Source organism: Schistocerca serialis, chromosome 2 (assembly GCF_023864345.2).
Source record: "Schistocerca serialis cubense isolate TAMUIC-IGC-003099 chromosome 2, iqSchSeri2.2, whole genome shotgun sequence".
Classification (NCBI taxonomy): domain Eukaryota; kingdom Metazoa; phylum Arthropoda; class Insecta; order Orthoptera; family Acrididae; genus Schistocerca; species Schistocerca serialis.
This window is the reverse complement of record NC_064639.1, coordinates 1090474586-1090487056: the sequence shown is the minus strand read 5'-3', so window position 1 is coordinate 1090487056 and position 12471 is coordinate 1090474586.

The window sequence follows — 12471 nt, the reverse complement described above, 5'->3', positions numbered from 1 at the left end:
ACTAGTAGTAGTAGTAGTAGTAGTAGTACTGTTGTTTCCAGCTCCGCAGACTCATTACAAACGAATCTACAGATAGCTGTTGATTCACAGCTTTTTTATTTGTTGATGAATTAGAAGTTTATTGCCTTGTTTAAAACCTTAGGCTCAACACACTTCGGTAAATGCTTTTACGATTTTAGTTTCAGAATAACACTTGCAGTTTGCATCATGTCATTATGCTCTTTCATGTTTGAACAATCTACTTTTCATGAACTTAGAATAATTAGTGAGTATTCCAATAAATTGCTGGATCAAACCCAGAGAAAAATAGTGAAATTGGTTTCCGTAGTTTCACAGAAAGAGAGAACTGATATTTTCCAACTCCCAGATTACCAGTAACTCACAGCTTTCTGCAAAATGAGGCAGAAGTTTAGAGCATACAATGTTCAGTGAAGAAATGACTTAAGTTTCAAGAAGCAAGGTGTAGGGGTTTAATTATACATGGTGTTTCAAAAACACTACTTCAAACTCTGGGGAAAGTTTCCTTACAATGGTCTCAAAAATGTATACCTTAATAGCTAAGTGTACTTCATCTTTGCTACTGTGAAACCTCTTCTATTGGATAAGTATGATGATGCAGTGCATGTGTTAACAACAGTGCTGTGTCCCTTTGGACGTGCATGTGTGTGTGAAGGAACATCGCATTGTTACTTTTAACAACACAGGCATTGCAATATTGTATTTGTCCACCGATACTAGGCAGCAACTTTAATTTAAAAATGCCCTCTGCTGTAAGGGAATTACACAATGTGTAAAAGTTCAGGTTGTGACACACAAATGAAGACATGGAAGTTTTGGTCTGGCCAGGAGTCGTGCCCGGATAGCCAAAGCATTTAAGGTGACAGCTCGCATAAGGCGGAAAATCTGGATTCAAGTCCTGGTCCAGCACAAATTTTAATTGTATTATGAAAAACACCTTAGAACAGCTTTTACCATTAATGAAGAGATTGATGTCACACCATTTTATTCACATTAAGACTACATTTCCAAATTTAGGCAAATCAGGTGCGCACACACACACACACACACACACACACACACACACACACACACACACACACACTAATGCTTTTGTCAGTGCAAGGAGAGAGAATCCACACCATAATTAAACCAGTTTTATCACATAATAGAAAAATGTTAGATCTCTGCAAAAAATTCCTCTAAAATTTTTGTATTTATGTTAAGAGGAAAAGTAGAATGGGTATGTAACTTTATTTAAATGTTTACTAGTGCACACAAACTAAAGGCGTTTTTTTGCACAACCGCATTTATATTTCTGGTCACACCTGTTACACTTGGATCCAAAGACCGATTAATGACCAGATTTGACTAGCTTAATTAAAGACTTAAAAATGCCAGTTCTTCTTATGTTTTCAGTTATTTGCTTTTTTGTAAAAACTAAATATAACAAACCAGACATTTGTACAGTTCCAAGATTCAGTTATTAAAACAAAATTGTTGAATTAACTAGTACATGTGGCGTTACCACGTATCAGAAAGGGTCTGTTTCTGTGTACAAATAATAGGAAAGTGCTTTGGCAGTTGATCGGAGAGAGAAGTCAATGGTGGAAGCTAGTAGCTTCTTATGCTTTGATGCTTGGCAGTGTTGCACAGCAAACTGTGATTTTATAAATTGTGATTGATATACAGCAGTAATGAGCTGACATGGCTTTTGGAAATAAACAAGTAGAAAACATCTTGTCTAGTTTAATAATTAAATGACCCATTGCCCAACTTTTGAAAACAGCTGGAGAAAGCGTAGCTCTGAATTTGAACATTCTTTGGCCTGGAAATACGGGACTGGAACCTCAATTAAACAAAATTTGGAAAATACGCTGACAGAAAAGAAATTAAAACATCAAGTAGGCAGGTGTGTTTCTACATTTCAGAGATGTCTATTCAAATTTTGTGCAAGAGTCACTAGTAGTGCCACTGTGAGGGTGCAAATCAGATTTGCTTTAAATACATGCTGTAACGGTCGTAAGTTTGTTACCTTTGAGATTTTACATGGTGGGTTGTTAGTCAAGAATGCCTTTAAGATGACACACATTATCAGTGCCTCACTGAGTTTGAACAAGGTTGTGTAATAGGGCTACGAGAAGCTGGATGTTCCTTCTGTGAAGCTGTAGAAAGACTTAGCAGGAATGTAGCCATTGCACATTATTGCTGGCAGCGGTGGTCACAAGACCAGGCCCTCGATGGCCATGTGATACTTCCGAGAGGACAGACATTGGTGTTCGGTGTATGGCTCTGGCGCATCATGCTGCAGTTTGAGCTGTAATCGGCACCACAGAACAAACTGTTGCAAGTGGATTACTTACAGTGCTCTGAGGCAGATGCCCTGTAGTGTGCTTTCCACTGACCTCAAACCGTCGCCATTTGTGACTTAAGTTGTCAAATGAGAACTCATTGGAGGGCAGGGTGGAGGGCTGTTGTGTATTCTGATGAAAGCTGTTTCTGCCCCGGTGCCAGTGATGGTCATGTGTTGGTTTGGAGGAGGCCAGTTGAGTGTCCGCAACCAAACTGTCTGCACATTGGACCTACACCTGGAGTTACGGTCTGGGGTGGAATTTTGTATGACTGCAGTAGCATTCTCATGGTTATCTCACGCACCCTGACTGCAAATTTGTACGTCAGTATGCTGACTCGACTTGTGCTGCTACTCATGAACATCATTCCAGGTGGTGGTTCCCAACAGGATGACACTCGCCCGCATAGTGCTGTTGTAAACCAACGAGCTCTACAGAGTGTCAACAAGTCCCTTGGCCTCCTTGATCACCAGATCTGTCTCCAGTCAAGCTCATATTGGACATCATTAGACAACAATTCCAGCATCATCCACAACAAACATTAACCATCCCTGTGTTGAGCGACCAAGTGCAGCAGGCGTGGAACAGCATTTCAAAAAGTGATGTCCAGCACCCTTACAACACAGTGCGCGCACATTTACATGCTTGCATTCAACATTCTTGTGGTTACATCAGTTACTAGTGTACCAGCATTTCACATTTGCAATGGCTTGTCTTATGCTTACATTAACCTGTGATCTTGCAGTGTTAATCACTCGAATATGTTAGCTAGAGAAGTGTGTCCCCAAAATTTGATTGCTCCATATTAATAATTTTTTGGTGTTGCAATTTTTTTTTTCATCACTGTATAAAGTATGTATGGCATTTGTTGAATTTTCATTCAATGGGCAATATAAAAGTTCCTTATGCATCTGAAATAACTCTGCGTACAATGTCCATGACTTAGTCTCTTTAGAGTGTTCTGAACCTAATACTGATCCTGCCTCGAATAATTGATATACATGGAACAAACCCACTATCACTTGTCCAGGTAATATTTTGTTGTATTTCCTTTGTGTCATCCATAATGAACGTGTTCGCAAAATAACCATTATTGCACTAACATTCACTTCAGCGCTAAAAGTTCAATTTGTATGGCACAGTGCATGTGACAGAATTGAAAAATGATGCTGTTGACAAGTGAATTAGGTGATAGTCGCCTAGCTACTGCATCTCTCCCCATTCTGTGGCTTCTTAGCTCTGTGCTGCTCTGGTAAGAATTAACCATAATGCTGGCTTTTGTGTAACTGTGTAAGAGAACGTAAGACTCTGTTCTAGTAAGTCTTTGAAACTTCCTGAGGTCAAAACTTTGTACTGGGATGGATCTCAAACCTGGACTTAACCTTTCACAGAGCAGTTGCTCTTCCCAACTGAGTTATCCAGCACAACTCGTGATTTGGTTCAATTCTGACAGCACCTGTCTCCTACTTTCCAAATTTAACAAACATTTCTACACACCTTGTGGGTCTAGCACACCTCGAAGAAAGAGTACTGCAGGAAAAAAGGCACAGCCTCAGCGTCGGGGATCATTTCCAAAATGAATCTTTGCTGTACAGCTGAATATGCGCTATTTTGAAAATTCCTGGTAGATTAAAACTATGTGCCACACCAGGATTCAAATACGGAACCTTGCCTTTTGTGGACATTGATTTTATTGGTCAAGTCGTACTGGCATGGCGCGCAACCTGTTCTCGCAACTACATTTCTGGCAGCCACTCTGCATTGGAATCTGCCAGGAAGTTCCAATATAGCATAAACATAGATTCACTGCAAAAGCAATCCCTTATGATATTACAGAGAAGCAACTTGACAACAGCCTTTATTCCCGGAGTGCTACTCCAGAAAATATATGGGAGATATTCTGTGAAGTCCGAAAAGGAGAGAAGTACTGACAAATTGGAGCTGTGGGTTTAGACCTTGAGACATACGTGAATAAATAATTCAATCAGAGCACTGTCTGAAAAATGCAAGGTTCAGGTCCCAATCTCGCACAGGTTTAATCTGCCACGATCTTTCAGATTCGTGAACACTCCACTGAACGGTGAAAGAGATTGAGGGGTTATCATGCTAAAGGGGCTCAGTAACAAAATGTACATTCTCAGTTATTCAGAACAAACTTTATTCTAATAACAAGAACCTAAATATGCACTAACTCCACATTAACACTTGCTGGAAGACTTTAGGAAAGGAAGTTATCACTTGGTACGATCCATAAATAACAAATAAACGCTGACTTTTATAAATAAATTTGCACTGAAATGCTAAACAGGCTAAGTCCACCAAGCAAGTTCTGCGATTTTTGTACCTCTTGCACCTCAGGTAGGTATTCCTTCATACGTCTGAGGTCTCTTTTTTTCCTCTCTGAATACAATTCTTTTGCACCAGTGACCTCGCTGAATGCGATTATTTTGAAATCTTCACTACACCACGCTTTTCCAACACACACATTATTTCCCATCCTGTTTCACAAAATGCCTTTTTGTATCTTAATTACCCCAGGTGTTGTGGTTTTAATCAATGAGGCAGAACTTACATTAACCCTAATTGTGTTAATGATATCAGCTGCTGGCTAAAAGTCCATAAATAGTTGCCTTTCATCTGAACAAATTTAAATTGTTGCTTATTGCGCAGTGGTGTTGCGGGGGAGTGCACTTTCATAGAAAATGAATCTGCTCTGTCTCCTTCAGACCAACACGCACGAGGTTGCAAGTGTGCAGTACTTCTGCTTATGAGGAAAATGGAAAGTGCCATAACATGATTTATGAGAAGCTTCACTCGGTGGAAAAGGGGTCAAAATAAGTGAACATGTGTCGTTTTATCTGTAGATACTTGACTATTTTTGGGAAAACAATGGTCAAAGTTTTTGAGGTACTCTGTGTGCCTTTCAGTGAGATAACAGTGGCTCGAATTGCGATATCCTACTTTGTGCTCCTTCAAAACTTGATTTTTTATTTTATATTATTATTTTTTTAATGTTGTCCTTATTTGTCCACTAATTATATTTCTGTTGAATGAATTAAAAAAATAACACAATTATCTGAAATTGTTTTCAGTGAAGTCCCTGTTGTGTGTCTTGATCGTAATTGATTGCAAATGCCAGTTTTCAAAAAAATGATCCATTATGTGAGATTTGCAACAAAATTATTGCTGATGCATGAAATCTTCAGCAATGTTAACGATATTTCTTTCCAGAGTGAGATTCGTACGAAGAAATGTCACTGTGGCAAACCAACCTGCGAATGACACTCGTGCTATTCGGAGTTTCAATGGTTAGAATGTTTCTAAAAACAGTATCATCCAGGAGAATGCACCATAACTTCCTGAAGAATAAAATATAAGAATTAAGAGTTGATATAAGAAGGAAATATAAAAATATTAGAATTTAAAAAAATTCTAAACCCCTGGAAATTTCACACAGACATATAATAAATTATGACAGTTATTGTGAACCCAGTTGTAATTTTACAATTAATATAATGCAGTTGTATCCCCTAACTGATTAGAAACATTCTTGTAGTAACCTTACGTGGACAAGGGTACATAAATGAAAAAAAACAACAGTAATCGGGTTTCGAACACAGGATGCTAAAGATGAAGGCTGTGGCACTAGCCGCTGTGCCATCAGTTGGGCTGAGCTGATTCTGCACTAAAAGAAATCTAAATTATGTCACAAACTTTTAGAGTCATTTTCTCAGAAAAGGTCAAGCAACTACGAATAAGCCGAGACAGAAGTTCGTTTATTTTGGCTCCTCTTACACTGAGCACAGTTTCTGCATATTTGTGAGTGCTGAAAGGTGAAGGAAACAATTGAAAGTGAATGAAAGGCTATGTCCAGATTGATTTTTTGTTAATTATTACTTGAGGCAAACTGCGTTATTAACCCCTTAACATGTTGAATGCCATGAGGCTGCTGATGGCCACAGCAGAGCATCATGCATGATGACATAGCCTGGCCTGGCCTGATTGTGAAGTATCAATCACTATGCATGCAGTAGTTGTTGGGATAATTTACATTTAAGTGGAATTTATGGCATGGTAAATCGACACCACTTACAGGTTAGAGGCCGGTTAGAAGAAGTGTTGCTCCGAATAACAGATTATGTGACAATGGATATAAAATCTGACTGTTACAGGAACCAAGAATGTAGTCATTCTTAGTTATAATGACTACACTTGAAAAACAAAAATCTGTTGTTTTGTAAGCATTACATGGGCTGAAACACATGGCTCCATTCATTCACTTATATATGTCCAACAAGTGGACATCTTTTCAAATATGTGATTATCTCAAATATAATAGGGTACTGCAACAGCTTAAAACAATTGGACACATTCTTAAAGAATTTATTGAGCCAAGTGCATCTGGGAAAGACACACTGTATGAAATAATCTTTTGCCCACAATACAAATTCTTCTCTGAATATTTTGTAATTTTAATGCTGTCTAGAATGTGTGGAGTTTGATGATCTGTGAGTAAAATCAATAAAATTTTGATCTGGCAAACTAGAAGTGGATCCTAAATGTTATTATTAATCACTATTATTATATGCATTTGTATCTGTAATTAGTCATAATATTACCTCATATGTATACATAACTGACCCACAAGTATGCTTAGTGGTTGAGAAGGTTGATAAACAGTGTTTAGTTGCAATGTTTGATATGTATAATTCCTGGTTGGGTGGAAAAGAGGACTTGAAGGCCCTAATTTGATTGGGCCAAATAATACAAATTTTAAAAAGGAGAACCATGAGTCAAATTTTAGGTCTAATAAGAAGCATAGAAGCCAAGAAATTAAGAGCGATGAAATATATAAAATAGAGAAAAATTGCAGGAACATCTGAAACACTAATCGAGGATGGATGACAAATCTTCAAGTATCTTTAAGGAAATAAATTAACAATATACTGGACCCAAGAAACTATAAAAAATATGGAAATATAGAATATAAAAACAGAAGGATCAGTAAACAGAGATACTAAACCTAATTATGTATATGGGTAGCTCAACTATCTCAGGAATCAAGAATCCTCACGATTTTTGCATGTTATCGATTTCTATTCTGATCCTGGGAATCTCAAGACTTTCGAAAAAGTTTTAACTTTAAGTCTAAAGTTTCTGTGTTATTTCACATTCACTATCGTAATTTTTAATTTATTTTATTAATTTTGGAGTTACATTAACTTGCTACACTAAATGGCAATTGCAGATGTGCTGACTTCATCTAGCCATGTCCCTGTTGCGATTACTGGGAAGATTTGACAGAAGTCTCCAGAGAAGAAAAGGTACAGCAAGCGATAGGGCTACTGTTGTTAAGCAGTTGTCAATTTGTTCTGTGGAATGCTTCAATGGATATTTTGTGGGATATTAGAACCTCGTATCAACAATGAAAGTGCAACCCTGCACTAGTTGTCAGTATCACGTTGGTCTAAAACATTATAGATGCTGTACATGTTGTGTGCATAGACAGTCAAGGAATGTTTGTGTGTAGAGTGAGCAATTCATAAAGAATATGCAATGCTACCACTGATGTTGGCTGGTCTTCCACCTATCACCGCTATATGGCAAAGGCATCATTTTCATTGTGGCAGAGGACTACCCTTCATTGTACCTCAGTCAGTTGCCATGAAATGTTTGTGAATTATACACTCCTGGAAATGGAAAAAAGAACACATTGACACCGGTGTGTCAGACCCACCATACTTGCTCCGGACACTGCGAGAGGGCTGTACAAGCAATGATCACACGCACGGCACAGTGGACACTCCAGGAACCGCGGTGTAGGCGTGTAGCTGCGCAGCATTTGTGCACCGCCGCCGTCAGTGTCAGCCAGTTTGCCGTGGCATACGGAGCTCCATCGCAGTCTTTAACACTGGTAGCATGCCGCGACAGCGTGGACGTGAACCGTATGTGCAGTTGACGGACTTTGAGCGAGGGCATATAGTGGGCATGCGGGAGGCCGGGTGGACGTACCGCCGAATTGCTCAACACGTGGGGCGTGAGGTCTCCACAGTACTTCGATGTTGTCGCCAGTGATCGGCGGAAGGTGCACGTGCCCGTCGACCTGGGACCGGACCGCAGCGGCGCACGGATGCATGCCAAGACCGTAGGATCCTACGCAGTGCCGTAGGGGACCGCACCGCCACTTCCCAGCAAATTAGGGACACTGTTGCTCCCGGGGTATCGGCGAGGACCATTCGCAACCGTCTCCATGAAGCTGGGCTACTGTCCCGCACACCGTTAGGCCGTCTTTCGCTCACGCCCCAACATCGTGCAGCCCGCCTCCAGTGGTGTCGCGACAGGCGTGAATGGAGGGACGAATGGAGACGTGTCATCTTCAGCGATGAGAGTCGCTTCTGCCTTGGTGCCAATGATGGTCGTATGCGTGTTTGGCGCCGTGCAGGTGAGCGCCACAGTCAGGACTGCATACGACCGAGGCACACAGGGCCAACACCCGGCATCATGGTGTGGGGAGCGATCTCCTACACTGGCCGTACACCACTGGTGATTGTCGAGGGGACACTGAATAGTGCACGGTACATCCAAACCGTCATCGAACCCATCGTTCTACCATTCCTAGACCGGCAAGGGAACTTGCTGTTCCAACAGGACAATGCACGTCCGCATGTATCCCGTGCCACCCAACGTGCTCTAGAAGGTGTAAGTCAACTACCCTGGCCAGCAAGATCTCCGGATCTGTCCCCCATTGAGCATGTTTGGGACTGGATGAAGCGTCGTCTCACGCGGTCTGCACGTCCAGCACGAACGCTGGTCCAACTGAGGTGCCAGGTGGAAATGGCATGGCAAGCCGTTCCACAGGACTACATCCAGCATCTCTACGATCGTCTCCATGGGAGAATAGCAGCCTGCATTGCTGCGAAAGGTGGATATACACTGTACTAGTGCCGACATTGTGCATGCTCTGTTGCCTGTGTCTATGCGCCTGTGGTTCTGTCAGTGTGATCATGTGATGTATCTGACTCCAGGAATGTTTCAATAAAGTTTCCCCTTCCTGGGACAATGAATGCACGGTGTTCTTATTTCAATTTCCAGGAGTGTATTTACTAACCTTCCTTGTGAATCATTCTACCTGTTACTGAAAACCAGATCAAAATCTGTACAGTGATTCCTGAATTTTTCACAGCTTACAAATGCAACAGTTTGTAACAGCAGAAAAATATTTTTATGTGATGTAATTAAAAATTAACAATTTTTTCGATTTTTTCCTGAACTTATGAAATCTTGCTTCCTGCCAAATTTCATAATTATAGGCTGAAGGGACATTTTGATGAGTGGGTCTGCGAGCATCAAAAAAAGACTATCTTTTGAGCCCATTGACTCAGCAGTGTAAATGTTTTACACCATTAAAGTCTGTAAACCATAGTATATGACATAAATTTCAATTCCTGAGAAAAATTGGTCTTAACAGTCAGACCCACAAACAACTAAGTGATTCTGTAAGAGTTCCTTATAGGTACAAAACCTAAAAAATGACACAATGAAAAGATAAAAAATGTTGGAGGAGAAGAAAAAGAGAAAATTGGAAGGAATTGTCAAGTGGTCCTTAGGTGGCCAAATTGGAAGGAAGTCAACTGATGATACCCAAGATGTCTTACAAAGGAAGCTTGTAGTGTTATTAAAACTGTGGAAGGACCCATTAGACTGGGAAAGCTCCCAGCAACCGCAGTCCTCCGACATCTCCACAAAGTCGTGGAAAGGATGATTCTTAACCATATTTCTGAAATCTTATAAAAGAGCAATGTAGGTTCCGTCTACTGAGGTTGTGTTCTGATTACATCCTCAATCTAGCCCAGCATACTACATATGTATTTGAAAGAGCTCAGGTCACAAACATGGAATTTGATGAATTAAAAGTGGAATAGACGCCATTAGGCAAAAAACGTTGGTTAGGAAGTTACATGTTTCTACACGAGATTAATACCTATCTTGGGTCATACAATGTTTGCTACAAAATAAGCTATTCTGTGTCATCTTGACTAATAAAAGCAGCTAATACAGAAATCAGGAAACTTGTCTCCCTACAAGATAAAACACTGGCTTCATTATTTTGTAACATTACACATATGACTGACTGTGGATACACACCCTGATATCCTTCATACATCTGCCTCTGCTCTGTATATTTTTATAGCTGGACATTCAGCACCCATCTGGAGGAATATTGCTCCTGTCAAAGTGCTCAAGACTGTTCTGAACAAGACAGTATGATTTGTTCCAAGCAGTTCCATTCAGCATGGTATATTCTTTATGGGCATAGCTCACTAGATATCAGGCACAGGATAGGGATAGAAGTTGAGATGAAGTAGAAAAAAGTATATCAGTCTTTCTTGTATGGTTTTTAGGCAAGTTTGTTTGCATGGCCATCCTCTGCAGCAAACATAGAAATACTTGTTTTGTAAATAAAACCACCTTTTCCCGCTGCCACTTTATTTATCCCAGACGCATTCGGCCTTTTTCTTGTTCGAAGGCATCATTAGTGGGGTCTATAACGATACAGTTTTGTTAGTTTTAGATTATTAAACAGTACATATCACAAATTTTTATGTAAAAAAAGTAGTTACTTACAATTTGCTGATCTGTGTTTCCTCTCATCTGGTCTGAAAGAAGGCCAGACTGCAAAGTTGTGCTTATATGTCAGTGATAAAGTGGTAGTGCAACCCCCAGACCAGATGAGTGGAAACACAGACCAGCAAATTGTAAGTAATTATTTTTTACATAAAAAATCCCAACATGAACTGTTTAATAATCTAAAACTAAAAGAAGTGTACCGTTACAGATCCCGCTGATGATGTCTTAGAACAAGAAAAAGGCAAAACATGTCTAGTATAAATAAATTAAGTGGCAGCAGGAAAAGGTGGTTTTATTTACAAAACAAAAGAAAACCAGCCCCACAGATGACAACTTACTCGTATGTCAGGTTCAGCTGAATAGAGCTCTGATGAAATACTGTACTTTGAGTACAACCTGAGGATGTCAAAGAGGAAAATGATGCTAGCTATGACATACCTTATATCCTGTGTGACATGGAAGGCTCTGAACACTCTGAGGGCTGGAGTGATATGGTACAAGGAGTACCTGTAGGAGGACGAAAAACATCACTGGAAGGTCACCCTGTAGACATGGAGTGCTGTGTGACATACCTGCAGCAAACTGCATGAACCCTTATTATGTGTGATCCGTTGAAATTTGATGAAAAAATTCTGTTGAGGTAAATCAATTTTGTACTGCGTAGTCCATTTTTTTTATTTTTTTGTGCAGTTGATCTCTCTTGTCTTGTATGGGGTGCGCATTTTCCCCATGTTATTGTATAATGTAAATTGGTGTCTTGTACATGAAAATAATAATCATAATTTGACTGTCTACAGGAAAACACCATTGCTGAGTACCTTTAATAAATTTCCATAGTGATCCTTACACTGAGAAATAAGGGATCATTGAGAGGGAAAAAAATGTTATTGTAGCTGAATTTTATAATGAACAGGTCCTTTGCTTCAGTGAGGAACATCAATTTTCTGTCTTCCTTGCTTGTGAGCATGGGCCAAGTCTTCATTCACCTATAATAAATAAGTAAATACTTTTTATCACATTTCATGGAACTTCCTACAATTCAAAACTCTTATTCTTGCAGCTAATAGGCTGAAACACCACATGCTTTTCTGACAGGAGGCAACAATGGCATGATGGAACTTAAATTGTTTTTTATTGTTTTGTTAACTGAGGGCATAAGCCATTTGCAAGTCTTATTCCATGTTCATTGAGAGTGTACAAATACTACAGAAGATCACTGACACAAACATATCCTCTATCAGCCATCCTTGACCATTAGGTACAACCTTTGTCCACCAGGTAAAATGTTTAAGTTCACTGTGTAATCAACTCTTCCTATTTCTCTAGAAATGCCTAACAAAGTGATTAAAAAAGTGCCACACTCTCAACAAAATTTGCTATATGAAACTAATCTCGAGTGCACAAACAGGTTTAGTAAGTTATCAGAAAGCAACAGTGAGTTCATAAACATTGAAAGCAAACATTCCAGCCAGTGTGAAGGTTAAAGAATGGATAG